The 26599-nt window shown below is 44.4% G+C and overlaps 1 protein-coding gene across 1 annotated transcript in view; it reads left to right on the top strand.

Moving 5' to 3' along the window:
• The window catches only part of VSNL1 (visinin like 1), a 147947-nt gene that overhangs the window by 115810 nt on the left and 5538 nt on the right, over nt 1–26599 (top strand). The window lies entirely within an intron of this gene.

Here is a 26599-nt window from a genome sequence, read left to right as displayed (position 1 = left end):
CCAAACCGTACTGTATTTTTCGGAGTGTAAGACGCATCTTTTTTTCCTCCCTAAAAGAGGCTGAAAATTCAGGTGCATCTTATACTCTGAATGTAGCCCTTTTTTTGGCGCTTTTTTCCCAGCCCTAACTAGGTGCTAACGATCTTCCCAACTCTTACCTTGCAGGTTCTTTTATTGTTACTCTTTGCAAAGGATGTTTTCCAAGCCCTAAGTCTTTGAAGGTTTTTTTTTCATTGTTCTAACTTGCTCCAAATGTTTCTTGCCAGTCCTAACCAGATGCTAATGATTTTCTCAACTCTTACCAGCTTGCAAGCTCTTTCTTTGTTACTCTCTCTGAATAAAGTTTTTTTAAAGCCCTAACCAGGGGATAAGATAATGTGCTGAAGCTGAGCAGACTAAGGATGCTAGCTAGATGAATATCTGGTAAGCAGATTCTTTTCCTTATTTTCCTCCCCCAAAACTAAGCTGTGTCTTATACTTTGGTATGTCTTATACAGTGGTCCCCCGAGTTTCGCGATCTCGATCATTGCGAAACGCTATATCGCGATTTTTCAACCCGGAAGTAAAAACACCATCTGCGCATGCGCACCCTTTTTTCTATGGTCACGCATGCGTAGATGGCGCCGGGCAGATCAGCTGCTGGGCGGCTTCCCTGGGTCTTCCCCCTCTTGCTGGCGGGAGGGCGAGCGGCAGGCATCAGCGAGGAGTTTGCGTGGGCAGCGGGGAAACCCCAGCGCCGCTTCCCAGCTGAGTCCTGAAGCCAAACACGGAAGTTCGCTTCAGGACTCAGCTGGGAAGCGGCGCGAGCAAACGGCGTGGGCGGGCGAAGGGCGGGCGCGTGGGCAGGCAGGCGGCGGACAAGCGGCAGGCGGACAAGCGGCGGACGCAGCAGCAGCGAGGAGTTTGCGTGGGCGGCGGGGAAACCCCAATCTTCGGCTCCTCGCTGCTGCGGCGGAAGTAAAAACACCATCTGCGCATGCGCAGATGGTGTTTTTACTTCCGCACCGCTACTTCGCGAAAAACCGATCATTGCGAGGGGTCCTGGAACGGAACCCTCGCGATAATCGGGGGACCACTGTACTCCTAAAATACAGTACATATTGGGCTCAGCTAAGAACCTGGCCCCAGTATCAGAAGAAAAAAATATCTCTGGCTTTTCAGAAAGCCAGTGGCATCAGTGCCACCTTAATCTAGGGCAGGTGACATATAAAGACCATTGTTTGCCATTCAAACTGGCATGACTGAGTTCTGTTATTTTAAAAAAAAAATAATTATGCTAGGCTAATCTTCTTGCTGCTAGCCTTAAACAAAATAACATCTTGACATTTTAAAAAATAATGATAATTTATTCAACCCAGACAAATAAATATTTAGCAGCATCCATTTCTCCCTTGAAGTCTCACTTTTCTTGCTTGAAACGCAGCCAGCCAAAGCGGGCCCAAATTAATTTTCTGCCAGCGGCAAAAATCAAAGCTTTGGCTTGATGTTGCTTTAGCAGACTGTCAGCTGAATCTTAGGACAGCTCTGTCCTTCACTTCACAGCTGCTGCCCAGCCCCAGCATCTGCTGCCTGAGGCTACTGTTTCAGACCTTCAGCCTCCTAAATGCCGAAGCAGAGAGAGAGAGGGAGGGAGAGTTTGAGAGAAAGAGTGCAAGACAGGAGAAAAAAGATGAACGAAGAGAGAAGCCTGGAAGGAAAAAAGGAACAATTTAAAATTCACACAGCACCATGGATTTAGAAACCAGGTTTCTAAATTCTTCTAAAACAGGGTGCTCCAAAGTGATCAAATATGAACCCTCAAGGGTCAGTGCAACTATTCACTTTATTCACAAATAAACCTCACTGAAGACAACGTTGAAAAAAAATTGCACGGCCTAAAACCTTCTCTGTCAATCGGGCATCATAGACTATGTGCATACAGCTGCCCTGAGTCCTTTGGGATTGGGCGGCATAAAAGTCAAATTAAATAAATAAATGAAATACTTCCTTAAAAAGTTGTCCACAGCTATAGCTGAACCATGAAGCATAATCTTTGAAAAATCCTATAGGACCAGTTTCCTACCAAACCTTTGGTCACTAGTCATGGTCATCCCCATCTTCAAAAAGTAAAAAAACTACAGAGCAATCTCAATGCTGTGTCACATGCAAAGTCATGGAATCAATCATAAACCAATCCATTACCCTCCACTTAGAAACTAACAATCTACTTTCAAACAAGCAATTCGGTTTCATGGAAAAATTATCCTGCAATCTACAACTACTACACTGCAAAAACATATAGACCTCAAAACTTGAACCTGGGCAAAACAATAGTCGCAATTTACATAGACTTTTGTAAAGCCTTCGACTCAGTGGTTCATGATAAAGTACTTCTGAAACTGAAATCCTATGGCATCTCTGGACCCCTACATGACTGGATAACTGTGTTCCTGTCAAACAGACCACAAGTGGTCAAAATGGGGAGTGCCTTATCTAATCCCTTTCCTGTTAACAGTGGTGTACACGCTTTATACTCCATATAAATGACCTTTGCAATCACATTATAAGCGACTGCATTCTCTTTGCCGATGATGTAAAACTCTTCAACACCACTGACAACACTGCTACCCTTCAAAAAGACCTTGACTGTGTCAGAATGGTCAAACGTCCGACAACTCCAAATTTCAACCAACAAATGCTCTGTCTTGCACATTGACAAAAAGAATCAGGACACCAAATACAAGCTGAATAAACAAGATCTTCCAGATGACCCTCACTCTGTCAAAGATCTTGGAATACTCATATCAAATGACCTAAGTGCCAATGCCCGCTGCAATAACATCACCAAAAAAGGCTTCCAGAGTTGTTAAACTAATCTTATGTAGCTTCTTCTGTGGTAGTATCACACTACTAACCAAAATATACAAAACATTCACCAGACAAATCCTTGAATACAGCTCATCTGTCTGGAACCCACACTGCATATTGGATATAAATACATTAGAAAGTGTCCAGAGATACTTTACTAGAAAATCCCTCTGCTCTTCTACTCGCAACAGAATACTTTAGGCAACCAGACTTGAAAACCTGGGCTTAAAAAGCTTAGAACTACAGTACGTCGCCTTTGGCACGACCTAAGCATAGCTCATAAAATTATCTGCTACAACATCCTACCTACTTTAGCTTCAACCACAACAATACACAAGCACACAACAGATACAAACTCAAAATGAACCGCCCCAAACTTGACTGTAGAAAATACGACTTTAACAACAAAGTGGTTAATGCCTGGAACTCACTACCTGACTCTGTGGTTTCGTCACCAGACCTCCAAAACTTTACACTTAGACTGTCCACTGTTGACCTCACCTGATTCCTAAAAGGTCAGTGAGGGGCGTGCATAAGTGCATCAGCATGTCTGTTGAATTGTTCCCTCTTATCAGTACCCATTTTATGTATATAAGCAATGTTATATCTATGTATATTACAAATATTTGACAAAATAAATGGATAGACAGATATTCTTCATAGTACTATTAGTGGTATTTGTTAAGTTATTTTCATATAATATCTGGGGATTGATGAACAAAATGAGCCGGGGTGGCGCAGCAGGTAGAGTGCTGTACTGCAGGCCACTGAAGCTGACTTGTAGATCTGAAGGTCAGCAGTTCAAATCTCATCACCGGCGCAAGGTTGACTCAGCCTTCCATCCTTCCGAGGTGGGTAAAATGAGGACCCGGATTGTGGGGACAATAGCCTTGCTCTGTTAAAAAAAAGTGCTGTTGCTAACATGTTGTAAGCCGCCCTGAGTCTAAGGAGAAGGGCGGCATAAAAATTGAATAAATAAAAAAAAATAAAAAATGAAACATCTTGAAGGAGTTGATGAGCTGAAGAGTTTGGGATCTCCTGCTCTAAAATATGTATATTAAACCACCATGCAGCTAATCCTCCCCTTTACAACTGTCGCAGCCATCCCAGATCATGATCTTGGCCCTTGACACCTGGTTCACACAACAGTTGCAGTATCTTGTGTGATTGTCACGTGCAACTTTCTCAGTCAGGTTCCAACAAGCCAAGACAATGGAGAAGTCAGCAGGTGATCTCAAGTCACAATCACAAACATGATGCCTCGCTTAACAATTCTAGATGATTTGCGTAAGAACTGCAGAAAAAAAAAAAAGGTCATAAAAATCAGACATGACCACAAGATGCCTCATTTGACGGTCATATGGCTTATATTTTCTCAGTCTTTATTGTGGTCATGTGTTGGGGACTACTGTATCTACAGCAGGCTAGTTCAAAAACTCTTCCATGTTTTTGTTGCCTTCAATTAGGGAGGGAAGTGAACCATGCATTTGCTTTCTTTCTGCCTGAAGGTTAAGTTGTTTACTCCAGCCTCTCATGTGATCTCACAATACATAAATGTCACTTCTTCCCCAATTTCCCCCTTTGGCAGCAATCAAAATTCTGCACCTAGGAAACCTTACAGATGGCATCTGATTATAAATTGCTATGAAACCTGGCACAGAATTAAAGTATTGATGGGCTTGACATTGTGAAAAGAGGGCTGAGAAGAACACGTTGCAGACTGGGAAAGGCTCTGGATGGAAAATAATTTTATCTACCACATTTGTCTACCCAGAATATCAAAATTTAAGATTAGGCCATTTCATTCCTTAGATTAGGGTTTCTTTGTTATCTAAGGCAGTGTTTCCCAACCTTGGCAACTTGAAGATATTTGGACTTCAACTCCCAGAATTCCCCAGCCAGCGAATGGCTGGGGAATTCTGGGAGTTGAAGTCCAGATATCTTCAAGTTGCCAAGGTTGGGAAACATTGATCTAAGGAATGAAATTGTCTAATCTTAACTTTTGATATCATGGGTAGACAAATGTGGTAGATTAAAAAAAAAGAAGAAGAAGGAAATACCTCCAGGACCGCCTTCTGCCGCATGAGTCCCAGCGACCAGTTACGTCCCACAGAGTCGGCCTTCTCTAGGTCCCGTCAACTATATAGTGTTGTTTGGCAGGACCTAGGGGAAGAGACATCTCTGTGGAGTCCCCGGCCCTCTGGAATCAGCTCCCCCCAGAAATTCGCACTGCCCCACCCTTCTTGCCTTCTGTAAAAGTTTAAAGACCTATCTGTGCCGCCAGGCTTGGGGCCATTAGACCTTAGCCCCCTGGCCGACGAGTGTAGTATGTCTTGCTGTGTGAATGGGAATTAATGATTTTAAATGTTATTAAAGTTTTTTAGCTATATTAATTGGATTTTTTAGATCCGTATATTGTTTTTGTTTTGATATGTTGTGAGCCACCCCAAGTTCTTGGAGAGGAGCGGCCTACAAATCCAAATAAATTAATAAATAAATAGATTAAATAAATAAATAAATAAATATTCTATTGTAAGAGGTTATATGGAGAGAAAAAAAATTTAAAAAATTATATGAAAAAATATTAGGGTTTCTTAAAGTCTGGTCCTAGGAATTTCCCCAAGACCCTCTCAGAGGTCCACAAAAATCAAAATTAGTTGGCAATGTATGTTGAAAAATAATGCAACATAAAAATCCATCAAGCAGTCACGAGAAGCAGCAGTGGCAGCAAATGCATCAATTTTTATTTTTTTTAATATGTTAAATATGAATGAAATGTAAGCCATATAAAGCAAAGGTCTTTTAGGGCGCTCCATATTTTTTTTAAATGGAAAGTGGTTCTGAGGGAGGAAAAGCTTGAGAAATGTTGCATTAAATCATTAAACCCATTTGACGTGGATGATGTCAAGTTGGCCACACCCACTCAGTCACATGACCACCCAGTCACATGATCACCAAGCCACCCCACCCAGTCACATGATTGCCAAACCACTCCCATGATCTTCCTGATCTTTCTCACAAGGGATAGCCTTGAATGAATAGATGCCATACAAAATCTTTCACATGTACAAGTACAGTGATACCTCGTCTTGCAAACGCCTCGTCATACAAACTTTTCGAGATACAAACCCGGGGTTTAAGATTTTTTTGCCTCTTCTTACAAACTATTTTCACCTTACAAACCCACCGCCAGCACTGAGATGCACCGCCTCCGGACTTCCATTGCCAGCAAAGCACCCATTTTTGTACTGCTGGGATTCCCCTGAGCTCCCCTCCATGGGAAACACCACCTCCAGACTTCTGTGTTTTTGCGATGTTGCAGGGGAATACCAGCAGGAGAATACCAGCAGCGCAAAAACAAGCACTTTGCTGGCAATGGAAGTCCGGAGGTGGGGTTTCCCAGCGAGGGGAGCCTCAGTGAAATTGCAGCATCGCAAAAACACAGAAGTCCGGAGGTGGGGTTTCTCATGGAGGGGAGCCTCAGGGGAATCCCAGCAGTGTAAAAACGGGTGCTTTGGTTGGCAAAAGGGGTGAATTTTGGGCTTGCACGCATTAATTGCTTTTCCATTGATTCTTATGGGAAATATTGTTTCGTCTTACAAACTTTTCACCTTAAGAACCTCGTCCCAGAACCAATTAAGTTTGTAAGACAAGGTATTTCTTTTAATCGAGGCTATTGGGAGCAAAAATGGATTACCACTGCCATATTTGCTGCATTAAGTACCCTAACAGTACAGAAATAATAAGTTGAAGTGGGGTAATTATTCATTATATCATAGAGCCAGAAAATGTACAATGAGTTTTATTGACTAAGATGGAAGGACATAGGGAATGAATAATTTATTCCTGTAGGCCACCGTTCTCTGTCTACTTGCATTAAACACAGTATAGCAGCATTGATGTCTGGGTAGAGGGATATTTAATCAGGTCTGTTAACAATTCTCATCGTCATATGCTTATCTATTTAAAGGGAATGATTACATAGATTTTCCAACTAAAGCATTGCTCAAAGGGACTTACATATTTATTTGTATATTTATGGGGAGGCACTCAAGACCTTGTGTGGAGGAGGAACTTAGCTGACTTAGCTGAGATGCAAATTTTGCTACATTTACAATACTACAGCTGGGGAAAAAGCAGCTTGAAATCAAGATAAATTGTCCTCCTTTACTGTTTTAAAAGGACACCCACTGCACCCACTGCAGGACAGGTTGATAATCATTTGCCCAAGAACAGAGCAAAAACACCTGAGCATTATCAGGTTTTCTTTCCTTGTTAAAAGAAATAAATTTCTTAAAGAGTCCTCAGAGGATGTAATGAATAGAAAGAAACGCAGAATATATGCAGACAGAATCTCTCTGCCTAGGGAGATAAAGCAGCAGCAGCAACAACTATTGCCTGGAGATTGTTGCAGGGACCAGTCTGAAATTCTTCTGTTCATATTGATCTGATGTTTCTGTTGTCACTCAATGCTATCAACTCGTGATGGAAGGAGATTGCGCAACAGCCTTAAAATAAATATGTCCCTCTATTAAAAGCAATTGAACTGCAGTAATATTGGATGCAGGTAAAGGACCTCGCTGTTAGATCCAATGGGAAATCTTGGCTTGTCCTGCTGTATTTTCCATGGTGTCATTCTCCAGAGTTTGCTAACAAATCCCCAGCATAGAGTCATGGTGGCGCAGTGGTTAGAATGCAGTATTGCAGGTTAACTCTGTCCACTGCCAGGAGTTTGAACCTGACCAGCTCAAGATTGACTCATCCTTCCATCCTTTCAAGGTCGGTAAAAATGCCGACTGCTTAGAGAGGGCTGTAAAGCATTGTGTCTTTTGTTCTCATATATCCTTGGAGTTTCTTACATCCGAATCTAGCTGATGAAATTAGTTAAAAAATAGTATAGATCCCGGAAGTCTTAAATTCTTCAAACCGAGTTGTGGGCTGCTTTTCAAAAATTGTGTCTCAGCTGCCATTCAGGTAGGGCTCAGAAAAAAAATTGCTAATCAAATCTCTGATTTATTGTGCTTTGCTATATCAGTTAATAAATAACACTTATGACCCAATTTTTGGAGAGGAGAAAGCTAAAAAAAAATGATGCACAATTGAAAATCTGTTGTGGTTCCGTCTGAGGCCCCTCAGGGAACGGCTGATCTTCTGTCGGTTTCCAGCTCAGAGGGAGAGGCTGAGGAACAGGAGGTGCAGGCAGACGAGGAGGAGGAATCCCAGGCTGAAGAAGAGGGAGGACAGCCAGAGTCCCCCCAGAGGGAGCTCTCCCCAGCAAGCAGCCTGGATTCCTTAGAGGAAAATGCACAAGCCATAATTGATCTGCGACAGAGAAGAGCTACTCAGAGAAGGGATCAATTGGCTAAGTACTTTCAGCATTAAAGAGGCAACAGCTGGGTTTGGGTGTGGTGCTCTTTGGAAAGGCTAAAAGGCAGACCCACCCTTCCTGGCTTGTGGAGTTTTATCTTTGAGAGTCTTGGGACCTGGCTGTGAACTTTGGCGTCTTGGAATCCTGGTTTGTGCCTTTGACTACTGAAACCTTGGGGTGGGTGTGCCAGCAAGAAGCTTGCTGTATTGTCTGGACATCAGGACTCTGCTGTAAAGTATTATAGCCTGTCTGTTGGGAAGAACAGGTTTTCCTCTGTGTTTATTTTTTCCAGCTATAAAATACTTTTGGCTTTTACCAGAGTGTCTGGCTGTTTTTTCCAGTTGGTGTTGAGGTCTGGAGGAACCCAGACAGAACAAAATCTAATTTTTAAATTTGTATATATGGATCTAATTTTTTGATAAGCTTATTTTTGTGTATTCCTTTCTCTTTAATCCAAAGCATGTTATCATTTTGTTCACACCTAAAAAATCTTGACTTCCTTCTTTTTGGTGTCCATTTTCACTGTATGGTGAAAGTAGCAAACTGATGTGAGATTAGCCTTAAATCAGTATTTATTTCTCAAGCATCGGTAATATCCCTAATAAAAAATATAATGATTAGGTGGTTGTGCAGCTTACATCAACTCAGAGTATTTTCTGGTGCCTTTCATAAAGATTGCTTAGCAAAACCATCATTTTGAAGCCTCTCTTGATCTGTGCTTTGCAGTATCTATAAATAAAAGGAATACATTTTTCCTTGACAAGATATAAATATTCTATGTAAGCTTGAGAGTGGAGGGAAACACAGGGTTTATGATGCAGCCTGAAAATACAATTTGATCTATTTATTTAGGATGGGAAGGATGCATGTTGTTTTTAGACAACATCTTACATATCTTACATGTCACCTTATGAAAGTAAGTCCTAGTGAAATTCACCATAATTTATAACCCAGGTAAAATAAGTACCGACATGCAGATAGTCCAGACAAGGGGGGATCAGCTCACTAATGGACAGCTCAGACAGAGTTGCCCAAATGTGATTGATATAGTAGGCCTCAGAATAAAAAATAGCAGATAGATGGTTCTCCATGATGCCGTTTTAGAAGAGTACAACTATTTATAGAAAAAATTTATAGAAAGGATTTTGAATCAACATCCTTCATCCAGTGAAGCAAAGGCGGTGGGGGGGGGGCGAATTTGGTAAGAAATCCTAAATCTTTATCTTTTTTTAAAAAAAAACAAAGATAAAATGTCTTCCTTCCTTCCTTCCTTCATTCATTCATTCATTCATTCATTCATTCATTCATTCATTCCCATCTTCAGCAATAATATTGCACTGTTACATATAGTGAGCCTTTCATGATCTGCCATTACTGTATCCAATGTGTTGTTTAGATTTGCTTCCCTTTAAGAGTGAAGTGGGCTATTTCAGACAGGGACACTGGGAAACAAAACAAAATACCATTCTGACGCTCTTTTGTAAAGCCCTGAAGATGTGGTTTTACCAATGGGTCACCGCTGTTTTGGGATGTGAGGCCAAAGCGGGAGTCATTCACAAATGCACGAGGGTCGCCTGCGCATGTGCAGGGGGAGGGACATGCAGGAAGGGCATGGCATTATGGGTGTGGGTACTCACACACGTGCGACAGTGTATGTGTGCACACTTTCAGCACCCGAAGGAAAAAAGGGTCACCATCACTGGTCTCTATGATACTTGCTTTCTTTTCCTCCCCCTTTTTTAATGTGTTTCCTTTCCTTCATTTGAATTAAGAGCAGGGACTTTTCTGAACCACTTTCTTAATCTGGGCTGAAGCCTCATTTATCGGATGGTTGGCTTGGCAGTGAACCTCCCCTTTGTCCTTCAAGGCCATGCTGTATTACATACTATGCCCAAACCTGAAGTGACTTCTCTGATTTCACGGTTGTTTAATAGCAAAAACCATCCTATTTATTTCAGCTTATCCCAAGACTCAAAGTAGCTTGCAAGCAAGTAATGCAAACGAAAATGCCTTCCCTAATAAAACACATCATTCAAAAACAAACAAAAGTCCAGAAAATAAGGATAGTCTTGGGTATTTCCAGGTAAAAGGATGGCAGATAGCAGGAAGGGGAAAAATAGGAGCTCAGAGTATTCTTGGAGAGTTACTGTCAATTGAAGAACAGCTTGCCCCCAGAAGTTGGGAATGATCCAACACTGGAAGTTTTTAAGAAGATGTTGGATAACCATTTGTCTGAAGTGATGTAGCGTTTCTTACTTGGACAGGGGGCTGGACTAGAAGACATCCAAGGTCCTTCCAACTCTGTTATTCTATTCTTCTACCTCAGCGCTTCTCAACCTGTGGACCGCTGGGGTCATTGGACAGGGTCATTTCAAAGGGGTCACCTAAGACCATCAATGGTCTTAGGAACTGAGATACTGCTCCTCTATCTATCTCCGGGCGGATCCACCCACATGCAAATAGACTGTTTGGTATATATATATATATCATGGGAACTTCTGAGCATGCACAGAAGCCAAATTTCCAGCACTGCGCATGCGTCACCATCTTGTTTTCGGATTTTTTTTTTTAAATTCAGCACTGTGTATGCATGTGTGTGTCCACAAAGCACACCGGTGCCCACAGGAGGAAGCGAACCAGCAGCAAGGGAAGTTAGAAAAAACCCCAAGTTTCCTAATACAGTGATACCTCATCTTGCGAACTTAATTGGTTCTGGGACGAGGTTTGTAAGGTGAAAAGTTTGTAAGACGAAACAACGTTTCCCATAGGAATCAATGGAAAAGCGATTAATGCGTACAAGCCCAAAACTCACCCCTTTTGCCAGCCAAAGCGCCCGTTTTAGCACTGCTGGGATTCCCCTGAGGCTCCCCTCCATGGGAAACCCCACCTCTGGACTTCGGTGTTTTTGTGATGCTGCAGAGGAATCCCAGCAGCACAAAAACGGGTGCTTTGCTGGCAATGGAAGTCCGGAGGTGGGGTTTCCCAGCGAGGGGAGCCTCAGCGAAAGTGCAGCATCGCAAAAACAAGGAAGTCCTCGAAACCCCACCTCCAGACTTCCGTATTTTTGTGATGCTGCGATTTCGCTGAGGCTCCCCTCACTGGGAAACCCCACCTCCGGACTTCCGTTGCCAGCGAAGCGCCCGTTTTTGCACTGCTGGGATTCCCCTGCAGCATCGCAAAAACACGGAAGTCTGGAGGTAGTGTTTCCCATGGAGAGGAGCCTCAAGGGAATCCCAGCAGCGCAAAAATGGGCGCTTCGCTGGCAACAGAAGTCCGGAGGCGGGGCATCCCAGTGGCAGCAGCTTGGGTTTGTAAGGGTTTGTGAAAATAGTTTGGAAGAAGAGGCAAAAAAATCTTAAACCCCAGGTTTGTATCTCGAAAAGTTTGCATGATGACGGGTTTGTAAGACGAGGTATCACTGTAATTTTATTACTTTATGGTTGGGAGTCACCACAACACAAGGAACTGTATTAAAGGGTCATTGGATTAAGAAGGTTGACCACCACCGTTCTACCCGATGTCTTCCATATGTAATAGCTTGGATTAAATTCCTATCCTTTTCCAACCAATATGCCTAGCTTTCCATGTTTTTCATGACTTTAGAGGTAGATAATTTGTAGCATAGTAGATGTGACCAAATCACATCACACTGACACCAGTCACATAGAGAGAAAGGCAGGAGGCTGAGAATTAAAGTTTAGCGACTTTAGCAAATTCCTTGTCTTTAGTTCTGGAGTATCTGTCATGAAGCTAATGGGGTTTAGTAATAAAATTAAGATCTGCTAAGCATTGGGTGAAATACGTTCCTGGCCTCTCCTCTTGTGGCACAAACCTAGGATTCTAATCTATTTACTTCTATAGCCTTCAACATACAGTGGTACCTCTACTTACGAACTTAATTTGTTCCGTGACCAGGTTCTTAAGTAGAAAAGTTTGTGAGAAGGAGCAACTTTTCCCATAGGAATCAATGTAAAAGCAAATAATGTGTGCGATTGGGGAAACCACAGGGAGGTAGGAAGCCCTGTTTGCTCCCAGGAGATTCCTAGAGAGGCCCTACAGAGCTTCTCACCGCCTTTTCCGGCCCTGTTTCCTCCCAGGAGATTCCCTGCCTTTTCCAGTTACAGTTTCAGAGGCTCGGGTTTGTAAGTGGAAAATGGTTCTTGAGAAGAAGCAAAAAAATCTTGAAAACCCAGTTCTTATCTAGAAGAGTTCGTAAGTAGAGGCATTCTTAGGTAGAGACACCACTCTACTTTTTTCAAAATAACAAAGACGTTCAGTGTGTAGATTTTTGTGTTGGAGGAAAATTAATTGTCAAGTCCCATGGAACGCCTCCCCAGCTGACGTCACGTCAGAGTAATTGTTTCAGCAATAATGCCCAGTGGGGCTGTTGGTTAGCGTTGCGTAAGGGCAAGATTTCCAATATGCTGGCCTATGGAAACTGCTGCGACTGCTTTTAACTTCTCATTGTTCAGATCTAATTAGGGGGCACTGTAACTCGAATCAATTCATTTCCTGCTGGTTAATAACTAATTCTCCATCAGTGTGAATCAAGAGATTTATTCCTGCAGGTTGGAACTTTATTTAAAGTCGCAATTATATCGGAGGCCAGCCATGTACAGGGAAATAATAAATAGGCAAGCACTTGTCACTCTCAGCTGAGATGGGGGCTTTGGAGAGAAAGGAGGGATAAAAGAAACATCGGATAGAAAGAGACCCTTCAACCCAAGAATCCTAGGAAGGCGATTCTGCTAAGAAGAGCTGGTTCCAATGGTGCTTTTCTTGTTTAGCTTTCCAAGAGCCTTGTGGGAGGGAGGCCCCACCCTACAGCACAACTTGATGCTTCAACTATGGAACACAAGCTTGCCATGAATCCAGCTCTACCTCCCTTTGCGAGGTCACCACAGAAAAAGATTTCCTACTGGGCTTGATTGACTTAAGGACTTGGCAATTACATTCAGGACAGAGATGGAATTCTGAATGCGTCTAAGTGTATAGAAAAAAACAAGGGCTGTGGCAAGTGTGTGTATGATGAACATGCGAGCAGCTTGCACTAACCTCATGCATTTGTTTTTCTCATGCCCGATACTCTGAATAACAGATGCAGTTTTAAAACCATTTGTCAGGAGGCATGCAGAGAAGAGTGGGAGATTCTGTTCTAACCTCCTACCCTCCCGCTCCTGTGCTCACTGTACAATGTACACTGAACTAATTTCCATGTTGCTTGAATCCCTGTCGGGGGAATTCGGTGTTTCTTTTTAGACGATGCAGAAGGTGGTGGAAATGGATGCCTTGGAAAGGTCCCTCTCTTCCTCTGTACAAGCTCCCCTCCTCTGTACAATGGATGTAGTCTCCCTGTTTGTTTTATACTGCTATCCGTGGCACTCAGAATATTTTATATGGCTAATCATCAGTCCTATTTTAAACCACCGTGAACGGTTTAGCCTAAATAGTTGCAACTGACAGATAGAGGATAGTAGGGTAGGTAGAGAGATAGACAGACGATAGATAGATAGATAGATAGATAGATAGATAGATAGATAGATAGATAGATAGATAGATAGATTTGATACAGTAGATACAGTAGATACAGTAGATACAGATAGAGATAATGATGATAGTTAAAATGGAGAGAAAGTAGACAGACAGACAGACAGACAGACAGACAGACATACATACATACATACATATACACTGCTCAAAAAAAATAAAGGGAACACTCAAATAACCCATCCTAGATCTGAATGAATGAAATATTCTCATTGAATACTTTGTTCTGTACAAAGTTGAATGTGCACACCAGCATGTGAAATTGATTGTCAATCAGTGTTGCTTCCTAAGTGGACAGTTTGATTTCACAGAGGTTTGATTTACTTGGAGTTATATTGTGTTGTTTAAGGGTTCCCTTGATTGATTGATAGATAGATAGATAGATAGATAGATAGATAGATAGATAGATAGATAGATAGATAGATAGAGTGAGTAGATAGAGATAGAGGTAATGATGATAGATAAAAATAGAGAGAGAGTTAATTGATGGATGGATAGATAGACAGACAGACAGACACACACACACACACAGACACATAGACAGACAGACAGATATATGATGGATGGGCAGACAGACAGATGGACGGATAGACAGACATTAAATAGATAAACATTATGGAGTAAGCTTCAGAGTCAAATCGGAGTCTCGTCAATATTGTCTGATACTCTAAGCCAGAACTATGGAATATAGGTCACTCCAAATATTGTGGTCCTACAGATGCATTTGTTTATTAACAAAATTTGTACTACAGTAGAACCCCGACTTACGAGACTAATTGGTTCCGGAAGGAGGCTCGTAAGTCAGAACGCTCGTATGACGAAACATTGTTTCCCATAGGAAACAATGTAAAGTCAATTAATCCGTGCAACAACAAAAAAAAACCGCGGAAGTTAGCGTTCAGAGACAGCTGCGAAGCGGCGCGCGTGTTTTAAAACGTCAGAGCCGGCCTGGGGGGGTCGGGGGCTTCCCCCCGAGCCCCCTAGGCCGGCTCTGACGTTTTAAAACACGCGCGCCACTTCGCAGCTGTCTTCTGAAGCCGGAACGCTAACTTCCGCGTTCGGTTTCAGAAGACAGCTGCGAAGCGGCGCGCGTGTTTTAAAACGTCAGAGCCAGCCTGGGGGGGTTGGGGGCTTCCCCCCGAGCCCCCTAGGCTGGCTCTGACGTTTTAAAACACGTGCGCCACTTCGCAGCTGTCTTCTGAAGCCGGAACGCTAACTTCCGCGTTCGGTTTCAGAAGACAGCTGCGAAGCGGCGCGCGTGTTTTAAAACGTCAGAGCCGGCCTGGGGGGGTTGGGGGCTTCCCCCCGAGCCCCCTAGGCCGGCTCTGACGTTTTAAAACACACGCGCCACTTCGCAGCTGTCTTCTGAAGCCGGAACGCTAACTTCCGCGTTCGGTTTCAGAAGACAGCTGCGAAGCGGCGCGCGTGTTTTAAAACGTCGGAGCCGGCCTGGGGAGGTTGGGGGCTTCCCCCCGAGCCCCCTAGGCCGGCTCTGACGTTTTAAAACACGCGCACCACTTCGCAGCTGTCTTCTGAAGCCGGAACGCTAACTTCCACGTTCGGTTTCAGAAGACAGCTGCGAAGTGGCGCGCGTGTTTTAAAACGTCAGAGCCGGCCTGGGGGGCTCGGGGGGAAGCCCCCGACCCCCCCAGGCAGGCTCTGACGTTTTAAAACACGCGCGCCACTTTGCAGCTGTCTTCTGAAACCGAACGCGGAAGTTAGCGTTCCGGCTTCAGGAGACAGCTGCGAAGTGGCGCGCGTGTTTTAAAAGGTTGCAGCCGGCCTGGGGGGCTTGCCAGCACCCCCCCCCCCCCAGCACCCCAGGCCGGCTGCAACCTTTTAAAACACGCGGGATACGAGCGCCAAGGAGCTGTCTCCTGAAGCCGAGACAGCTCCTTGGCGCTCGTATCCCGAATGTGAGCTCGGGAGGCGAACAAAAATGTCGCTCCCCTCCCAGCTCTTATCTCGAGTAGCTCGTAAGTAGAGCTGCTCGTATGTCGAGGTTCCACTGTATTCACTTAGATTTCAAGTAATTTACATGACAGCCTTGTATCCAGAGTGATATGAGTTGCTACTGCATCAGTATTTAAGTCCTGGCTTCAGTTGCTGACTATTGGCCAGCAAAAAACAACCCCCCAAAAAGTCTAGCAATATCCATGAGTAAATAATACAGTATTAATTCAGTTAATGAGCAGCAAAAGGCAATAAGCAATGTTGATGGAAGCTTCGCCTAGTTCTAGGCCTAGAAAGCCTAGAACTAAGACGCCTTAAGCAAGATCTAAGTATTGCCCACAAAATCATATGCTGCAACGTCCTGCCTGTCGGTGACTATTTCAGCTTCAACCACAACAACACAAGAGCACACAACTGATTTAAACTTAATATTAACCGCTCCAAACTTGACTGTAAAAAATATGACTTCAGTCACCGAGTTGTCGAAGCGTGGAACTCATTACCAGACTCCATAGTGTCATCCCCAAACCCCCAACAATTTACCCTTAGATTATCTACGGTTGACCTCTCCAGATTCCTAAGAGGTCAGTAAGGGGTGAGTACAAGTGCACTAGAGTGCCTTCTGTCCCCTGTCCTATTGCTCTCCTATATCTCCTATACCTTTCTTCTATTCCTATATCTCTTCTTCTATTCATTTATTGATATGTTCTATTACTATATGTTCTTTTCTATTCTTTCTTAGATATATTTTACTATGAGTACCTCCTCTATAACCTTCATCATGTATTTTACTGTGTGTGTGTGTGTGTATATATATATATATATGTCACAGGTTTAAGCTGAATTTGAAAATTAAGGGAGGCTAGGATAGATCTATTTCGGCCTTATTTTGGCCTCATCAGCTAGCCATACCCACTGGGACTTGAATACATATGTATATGTATATATATGTGTGTGTGTGTGTGTGTGTGTGTGTATATATATATATATATATATATATATATATATATATATATATACATACATACATACATACATACATACACACACACACACACACACACACACTAAATCTCTCATTGTGTATTGGACAAATAAAATAAATAAATAAATAAATGTATTGTCCATCAAAGATTTGAACATGGTTCTTTCCCTTGTTCCAAAGTAGCCCAGCATAATGGCCCCAAATTTTGTTCCAGGGTACTTTCTTTTTACAGCGATTTGCAGGAAGAGCAGAATCTTTTGCATAATTGCTTCAGCAACGCTCTTCCCCTTGCAAGAAATGGAAGTGATTATCGCTCTTTTTATAGTCCAACCAGTGATAGACAATTTGATCGTTGTAGTACCGTAATGTTTAGCATGATTGTGATGAATCCTGAATTTTATTCAGCTGGAAGAACTCAGACTGGGTGGAAAATAGGGCAGGAAACTATACTGTATATCGGTTGAGTTTCCTACTGTCTTTTCATCAACGTAGGGTGCCCCTTCTCATTATTCAAGGAATCCCCCCTCCATGAGAGCAGATTTTCAAGAGAGCCAGAAGACTGCAAAACACACTAAAGGTAGATAATTATCTCTCTCAAACAGCAGGAAACCTCTGCCACATCAAAAGCCTCCTGCTGACAGAAGGAATTTTCCCATCTCCTGGAGGATTTTGCTAGTTACAAATTACTGATCTTTTTTTAAAAAAAGAAATCATTAATTGGTTGTTCATTTCTTGTGTTTTGTATAGTCTCATGTTGCCGGGAGTTTAGGTTCTACTGCAGAACAAAACAATAACAAAGCCAAATAAATAGGAGGGTGACACAGCAGCCAAAACTACATTTTCATACCGCAGATTTTGGTGCTTTCGGAACCTTCCTACGGAAATTGGGGTGATCCCGTCTGATGTTGCATTGTTTGTATCACTGTGATGGCGGCAAGAGGAAGAAAAGTAGGAAGGAGATCTTGTGATGTCAATGTCAGTGTGCGAAGTCACTTTCAAAGGCAGTCTTTGTGCATTGAGAACCAGATATGAATGTCTGTATGCTGAAAAACAGCATTTATTTATTTATTTATTTATTCATTGGATTTGTATGCCACCCCTCTCTGTGGACTCGGGGCGGCTAACAACAGTGATAAAAACAGAATGTAAAAATCCAATACTAAAACAGCTAAAAACCCTTGTTATAAAACCAATCATACATACAAACATACCATGCATAAATTGTAGTAGCCTAGGGGGAAAAGAATATCTTAGTTCCCCCATGCCTGACGGCAGAGGTGGGTTTTAAGGAGCTTACGAAAGGCAAGGAGGGTGGGGGCTATTCTAATCTCTGGGGGGAGTTGGTTTCAGAGGGCTGGGGCCGCCACAGAGAAGGCTCTTCCCCTGGGCCCTGCCAAACAACATTATTTAGTTGATGGGACCCGGAGAAGGCCCATTCTGTGGGACCTAACTGGTCGCTGGGATTCGTGCAGCAGAAGGCGGTCCCTGAGATAATCTTGCTCGGTGCCATGAAGGGCTTTATAGGTCATAACCAACACTTTGAATTGTGACCGGAAACTGATCAGCAACCAATGCAGACTGCAACCAATGCAGACTGCATCGCTGGGATTCGTGCAGCAGAAGTCGGTCCCTGAGATAATCTGGCTCGGTGCCATGAAGGGCTTTATAGGTCATAACCAACACTTTGAATTGTGACCGGAAACTGATCAGCAACCAATGCAGATCAGCACCTCTTAAATCAGTGATGGCGAACCTATGGCACGCGTGCCACAGATGGCATGTGGAGCTATATCTGCTGGCACGCGTTGCCCTAGCTCAGCTCCAACATGTATGTGTGTGTCGTCCAGCTGATTTTCAACTCGCAGGCAGACTCTGGGAGAGCATTTTCAGTTTCTGGAGGGCCCACTGGGCGGATGGGGGAGGATATTTTTGCACTCCCCAGATTTATTTATTTATTTATTTATTTATTTATTTATTTATTTATTTATTTATTTATTTATTTATTTATTTATTTATTAGATTTGTATGCCGCCCCTCTCCGTAGACTCGGGGCGGCTAACTACAATAATAAAAAACAGCATATAACAAATCTAATATTTAAAATAATTAAAAACCCTTATTAAAAACCAAACATACACACAAACATACCATGCATAAATTGTATAGGCCTAGGGGGAAGGAATATCTCAATTCCCCCATGCCTGACGACGGAGGTGGGTTTTAAGGAGCTTACGAAAGGTGAGGAGGGTGGGGGCAATTCTGATCTCTGGGGGGAGCTGGTTCCAGAGGGCCAGGCCCACCACAGAGAAGGCTCTTCTCCTGGGTCCCGCCAAACGACATTGTTTAGTTGACGGGACCCGGAGAAGACCCAATTTGTGCAGCAGAAGGCGGTCCCAGAGATAATGGATCGTTATTAAGCAGCAATCCCTCGTTCCCCTGGAAGGGCTAGCTCTATGGCTCCTGCCATATCTGGGTTTAATATTTATAAAAAGTCTCAGTCTGTTACGGAATATCAAATCTAGCAAAATCTTATCAGCTGACCAGAGTCCCAAAAAGAAGATAAACACGGCAGTAATTACCAGGTTGAAGCCAGATTTCAAGAGCGTAGATGTCAGAAGCTGACTGGAAGGGCAAAGCTCATTAATAAAACCAAGAATGTGTTCTTTTAAACCCAAGCCGAATACAGGTACCTACTAGAGTGCCTGTAATGAACTACATTGTTCTCTGCAACGAGGCATAGCTCAACTCCCTCATTAAGTAGTCTGAGGGCGTGGCCCAAAAGACAGCTGTGCTGCTCTTGAGTAAATCTCCTAGCAAACCACTCATGCTTCCTAGAGGCCCTGCGCACTCTAGCATCCAGAAGAGGCTCATCCTCTTCTTTCGAGTCACTCCTCTCAGGAAGTGCAGAAGGCCCTTTTTGCTCTTCAGCCTCTGATATCACATCCCCTTCTCTGTCGGTCTTGGGTGCCAGGAATACAGGATGCCTGTATTTTGTCTCCACTGTCTCAGCATCCTCTGGGTCCATGACTAATTGCACCAGACACGAGCAGGCCACAACACTGTGTGTGTAGGAATTGAAGCAGGAAGCATTGTATTCTCTCAGATGCAACCGTCCTATAAATACTGTTCCTTTGCTGGCAAGTTAACTTTTAGAAAAGAGGTTGCCCTTTAAAAAAAAAAAAAAAAGCCCATTACAGGTAGTCCTCGATTTACAACAATTTGTTTAGTGACCATTCAAAGTTACAACATCACTGAAAACGTGTCTTATGACCATTTTTCACCCTTGCAACACCCCAGTGGTCACATGATCAAAATCCAGATGCTTGGCAGCTGGTTCCTAGTTATTATAATTGCAGTGTCCTGGGGTCATGGGTCCAGCTTTTGTGACCTTCTGAGAAGCAAAGTCAACAGGGAAGCCCAGTTCACTTAATAGCCGTATTCCTAACTTAACAAAGGCAGTAGTTCACTTACCAACTGTGGCAAGAAAAGTCATAAAATGGGGCAAAACTCAATAAAATATTTCACTATATAGCAAGATATATTTCGGGTTCAACTGTGGTCGCAACTCGAGGACTACCTGCACCACTGAAGGGCAAGGTTTTCATTGCAACATAGCTTGAGAGTCAAAGGTTTCCTCACTTTATCGTTGCAGTTGAAATAATCACAAGTATTTTAACCTGAATTCAGTTTAAAATGGTTAAAAGAATAAAAAAACAACCATGTCTTAGTTTTCTTCCACTGAAAGATCTCACACACCAAAGTTAGAAAAAATGTAGAATTACATGCGGATGTTTCCATGTTGTTTCGCTGTATTTTCAAAGCTTTAGTTTTCTGTTAAAAGCTGAGAAGAAAACTTTCATGTCCGGAACAATTTCAATTTGTAGATCGAGTCTGGAATGAGTCGTTAAATACCTCAGGACTACTCCTGCTGTTTTCGCATCTCAGCAAGAAGGTGGAGTGTTGGCATCCCATTATCAGCCAGAAAGAAAGTGTCTCCTGGTGGAAATAAGAGTTTCATGTGAATCTGAAAAACGCATGTTTCTCTTAGAAATATAACTGAGCAATTCCAACTCCTCGGCAATAAAACTTTTCCCTTGATTTTGTATCATATGCTGTTTCGATTGGCTCCCTGAGTACAAGAAGGTTTATTTATTTATTTATTTATTATTTAGATTTGTATGCCGCCCCTCTCCGTGAACTCGGGGCGGCTCACAACAGGCATAAACAAATCGTACAAATCCAAATAGATTCAAATAAATTTAAATATTTAAAAAAGTTTTAAAAAGAACCCCGATATACTAACAAGCACACACACAAACATACCATACATAAATTGTACGTGCCCGGGGGAGGTGTTTCAGTTCCCCCATGCCTGACGACAAAGGTGGGTTTTAAGAACTTTACGGAAGGCAGGGAGAGTAGGGCAGTTCTAATCTCCGGGGGGAGTTGGTTCCAGAGAGTCGGGCCCACCACAGAGAAGGCTCTTCCCCTGGGGCCCGCCAACCGACATTGTTTAGTTGACGGGACCCGGAGAAGGCCCACTCTGTGGGACCTAATCGGTCGCTGGGATTCGTGCGGCAGGAGGCGGTCTCGGAGGTATTCTGGTCCAATGCCATGAAGGGCTTTAAAGGTCATAACCAACACTTTGAATTGTGACCGGAAATTGATCGGCAACCAATGCAGACTGCAGAGTGATGGCGAAAAATGGGCATACCTAGGTAAGCCCATGACTGCTCTCGCAGCTGCATTCTGCACGATCTGAAGTTTCCGAACACTTTTCAAAGGTAGCCCCATGTAGAGAGCGTTACAGTAGTCGAATCTCGAGGTGATGAGGGCATGAGTGACTGTGAGCAATGAGTCCCGGTCCAGATAGGGCCGCAACTGGTGCACCAGGCGAACCTGGGCAAACGCCCCCCTTGCCACAGCTGAAAGATGGTTTTCTAATGTGAGCTGTGGATCGAGGAGGACGCCCAAGTTGCGGACCCTCTCCGAGGGGGTCAATAATTCCCCCCCCCAGGGTAATGGACGGACAGATGGAATTGTCCTTGGGAGGCAGAACCCACAGCCACTCCGTCTTATCTGGGTTGAGTTTGAGTCTGTTGACACCCATCCAGGCCCCAACAGCCTCCAGACACCGGCACATCACTTCCACTGCTTCGTTGACTGGACATGGGGTGGAGATGTAAAGCTGGGTATCATCTGCGTACTGATGATACCTCACCCCATGCCCTCGGATGATCTCACCCAGCGGTTTCATGTAGATATTAAATAGCAGGGGGGAGAGGACCGACCCCTGAGGTACCCCACAAGGGAGAGACCTGAGAGGTCAAGGAGCACCAGGACAGAGGATAAACCCCTGTCCCGGGCCCGCCAGAGATAATCCATCAACGCAACCAAAGCAGTTTCTGTGCTGTAACCGGGTCTGAAGCCCGACTGCTGGGGACCTAGATAATCGGCTTCTTCCAAGGACCGTTGGAGCTGGAGCGCCACCACCTTCTCAACAACCTTCCCCATAAAGGGAAGGTTGGAGACTGGACGATAGTTATTAAGTACGGCTAGGTCCAGGGAGGGCTTCTTGAGGACGGGGAGCACGAGCGCCTCTTTATAGAGAGTTGGAAAAACTGCCCTCCCCAAGGAAGCGTTGGTAATCTCCTGGACCCAGCTCCGTGTCACCTCCCTGTTGGCCGAGACCAACCAGGAGGGACACGGATCCAGTAAACAGGTGGTGGAACTCACAGATCCAATGGCCTTGTCCACTTCATCAGGTGTCACCAGATCAAACTCTTCCCAGACAGGTGGACAAGTACGTGCCCCAGTCACCTCGACTGACTCGTTGTCAGTCGACTCTGTTTCCCAATTGGAGTCGAGATCGGCCCGGATCTGAGCGATTTTATCAGCGAAAAACGTGTTAAAATCCTCGGCATTGCTCTGCAAGGGCTCCCCAACTCCCCCCTGATTAAGAAGGGAGCGGGTCACCCTAAACAGAGCGGCCGGGCGGGATTCCGCTGATGCAATCAAGGCGGCATGGTACGCGCATCTTGCTGCCTTGAGCGCCACTTTGTAAGTCTTAATAAAAGCTCTTACAAGTGTTCGATCAGATTCAGACCTACTCTTCCTCCATCGCTTCTCTAGATGTCTCTTCTGGTGTTTCAACTCCCGGAGCTCCTCGCTGAACCATGGAGCTCTACGGGGTCTAGCGCCACGGAGAGGTCACAAAGGCGCAATCTGGTCAAGAGCCTCCGCTGCGGCCTTGTTCCAGGCCTCCGCAAGAGACTCCACCGAACTGTGGACGAGTGCCTCTGGAATAACCCCAAGCGCCGTCTGAAAGCCCTCTGGGTCCATCAGGCGTCTGGGGCGGAACATCTTAATTGGTTCCGCCTCCCTGCGGGGAAGGATTGGAGCCAGGAAGTCAAGCCGTAGTAGGAAATGGTCTGACCATGACAAAGGCAAAGCTTCTAAGCCCCTTAGTCTCAGACCATTACTCAATTGCTCGGAAAGGAATACCATGTCAGGTGCGTGCCCTCCCTCGTGAGTCGGACCCCGTACTACTTGAGTCAGGTCCATGGCTGTCATGGTGGCCATGAACTCCTGTGCCAACCCAGAGGTTTCGCCGAGTGACGGCAGGTTGAAGTCCCCCAGGACAATGAGTCCGGGGAACTCCACCGCCAACCCGGCTACCTCCTCGAGTAGCACAGGCAGGGCTTGTGCCACGCAGCTGGGAGGCAGGTACGTGAGAAGCAAGCCCACCTGAACCCCTAAGTCCAACTTCACAAGGAGGGACTCGCAACCTGCAATCTCCGGAGCAACGAGCCTACGCAGTCAAAGGCGCTCCCTGGCTATAATAGCCACTCCTCCCCCCCCTTCCCTGGGGTCGAGGTTGATGCCATATCTGAAACCCGGCTGGGCAAATTTCCGAGAGAGGAACTCCTCCCTCCGGGCCCAGCCAGGTTTCAGTTACACATGCCAAGTCGGCCTCCTCATCCAGGATTAAATCCCAGATGACGAGAGCTTTATTTACTACCGACCTGGCATTGAGCAGCAGCAACCTGAGCCCAGGGCCAGAGTTACACTCATCACCAGTGCCCTGGGTTGAGCTCACGGAGCCGGAACAAGGAATAGTTATTAGACAGCGATCCCTTGTTCCCCTGGAACGGCTAGCTCCGTGGCTCCCACCATATCTGCCTCTCCCCAGCAACACCGGGATATTCCGACCCTCTGCCACCCCAGAGATCAGTGCCCCTTCCCCTCCCGCCTTTATCCATACATGGATTCATGAGCCCTCTCGATCAGTGATGGCGAACCTTTTTTTTTTCTCGAGTGCTGAAAGAGTGTGCACAGGTGCTATTGCACATGTGCAAATGCCCACACCCATAATTCAATGCCTGAGGAGGGCAAAAACAGCTTTCCCCACCCTCCTGGAGGCCAGAAATGGCCTGTTTCCCAACTTCTGGTGGGCCCAGTAGACTTGTGTTTTGCGCATCCCAGGCTCCAAAGGCTTTTCTGGAGCCAGGAGAAGGTAAAAACAGCCTCCCCATCTGTTGTGGTTGGCTCTGGCCCAGCTCCTGCCCCAGAGAATGGGGAGGTGGATGCAGGGGAAAATTCAACATGTCACAGGCCTGTGTTATTGCTGACAGAATCAGATCAGAGTTTAGTTTCCTCGGACGAAGAAGGTGGGAGTGACTCGGCAGAGGAGGGCTTGGCACACAGCCAAGGCAGTCAATCTTCCTTATCTTCTATAGTTTCAGATGATGACATTTTGGACCCACGCAAGCGCAGAATTATGTGTAGAAGAGACCAAGTAAGAACATATTACAGGAAATAAGGGAGGCCACCTGTGTTTGGGTGGGGCTCCAGTAATTAGGGCTGCTGCTATAAATAGCAGCATGTGGGTTTGCCCATTGTGGAAGAATATCTGTTGCAGTTTCATCAGGAATCTTGTGTTGCTGGACTTTGTTGCTTTTTCACGCCTTTGAAACCAAAGCAGAGCAGCGTGTGTGTGTGTCTCCCTTCGTTGGAAGAAGGGGTGTGAAGTTTCTCCACAGCTGCTGGCTAAGTACTTAATGACTGCTTAAGGGACATTGTACAGACTACCGGGTTGTTTTGGGAAGAGTGCTCTTTGCAATACAAAAAGAGTGCTTAGTTTATTTTGACTTTTGTGATAAAGAACATTGTTTTGAATTTTCAAACGTGTGTGTGTCTGAAATTTGTATCCTTGAATTTTCGGGAGGCTCCTATCAGAGAGCCCGGCAGAACACCATCCCTCAGAGGCTCTCTAGAAGCCAAAAACATTCTCCCAGATCCTCTATGTGAGCCAAAAATCAGCTGGCCAGCACACACATGCACGTTGGAGTTGAGCTACGGCTACGGCTCGCGTGCCTGCAGATATGGCTCCACGTGCCACTTGTGTCACCCATGCCATAGGTTCACCATCACTGTTCTAGATGGTTCACACGAAAAGATCTCTCTATCAGATAGTCCTCCACTTATGACCATTCATCTTGAGTCCCCTCGAGAAAGACGGCATAGAAATCTAATAAATAAATAAATAAATTTAGCAACGAGGCTGAAAAAAGTGACTTAACAACCAGTCCCTACATTTACCATCGTCACATAGATTTACCATGGTTGCAGTGTCCTGGGTTCATGTGAACACCATTTGAGTCCTTCCTGTTGTGAGTGGTCCCCGACAACTTCGGATGGGCAAAGTCAATGAGTAAGTCAGTGGATTCACTTAAGAACCACGTGATTCATTTAACGTAGCAAAAAAGGTGGGAAAATGGGGCCCAACTTGCCTAACAACCAGCTTGGTTAGTAACAGAAATTCTGCTTAAATTTTAAAAGAAATACTTTTCATAAATATCAACCTCTGGGAGGAGGTTTCGCAATATCTATAGCAGGACCACTAGATTCTGTAAAAGCTTAGTTCCTTATGCCATCTGTCTTGCAAACTCGCAGGACTCTTTTATCTCGCCATGTCTATGTATACATTCGTATTAGACTATGTGTATGGGGGTATATGCATAATGGTAATTTTTGAGAGCTGGATCCAATGAAATGTCATTTTTATGTATGCTGATTAGTGTAATTTACCGTGCCAATAAAGATTCTATTCCTATTCTATTCTACCATACACTACCCTACTGTATCCTATCCTACTCCTTTTCTGTTATATATTCTACTTTACTCTACTCTATTCTACTTTACTCTACCCTACCCTACCCTATCTCACCCCACCCTGTTCTTTTCTGTTCTACCGTACCCTAGCCTACCCTACCCTACTCCATTCCATTCCTAAATCCATTCTATTCTACCCTACCCTACCCTGTTCTGCCTTGTTCTACCATACCCTAGCCTACCCTGCCCTACTCCATTCCATTCCTAAATCCATTCTATTCTACCCTACCCTTCCCTACCCTACCCTACCTCACTACATCCAGTTTTGCCCTGTTCTACCGTACCCTATCCTACCCTATCCTACTCTACTCCATTCCTAAATCCATTCTATTCTACTCTACCCTAGCCTGTTCTGCCCTGTTCTACCGTACCCTAGCCTAGCCTACTCCATTCCATTCCTAAATCCATTCTATTCTACTCTACCCTAGCCTGTTCTGCCCTGTTCTACCGTACCCTATCCTAGCCTATTCCATTCCATTCATAAATCCATTCTATTCTACCCTACCCTACCCTGTTCTGCCCTGTTCTACCGTATCCTATCCTACCCTATCCTACTTTATTCCATTCCTAAATTCATTCCATTCTACTTTGCTCTATTGTATTCTGTTCTTAAATATTAAGTAGATAATGTCAACGACCTCAGTTGCTCCTGATGTTAAAAATGATATTTTCAGAATGAGAAATCGATCCAAGATAAGATAAAATTATAAAAATTTTAAAAATCC

This window comes from Erythrolamprus reginae, chromosome 1, assembly GCF_031021105.1.
Source record: "Erythrolamprus reginae isolate rEryReg1 chromosome 1, rEryReg1.hap1, whole genome shotgun sequence".
Lineage (NCBI taxonomy): Eukaryota > Metazoa > Chordata > Lepidosauria > Squamata > Dipsadidae > Erythrolamprus > Erythrolamprus reginae.
This window is presented reverse-complemented; position numbering and strand designations above follow the sequence as displayed.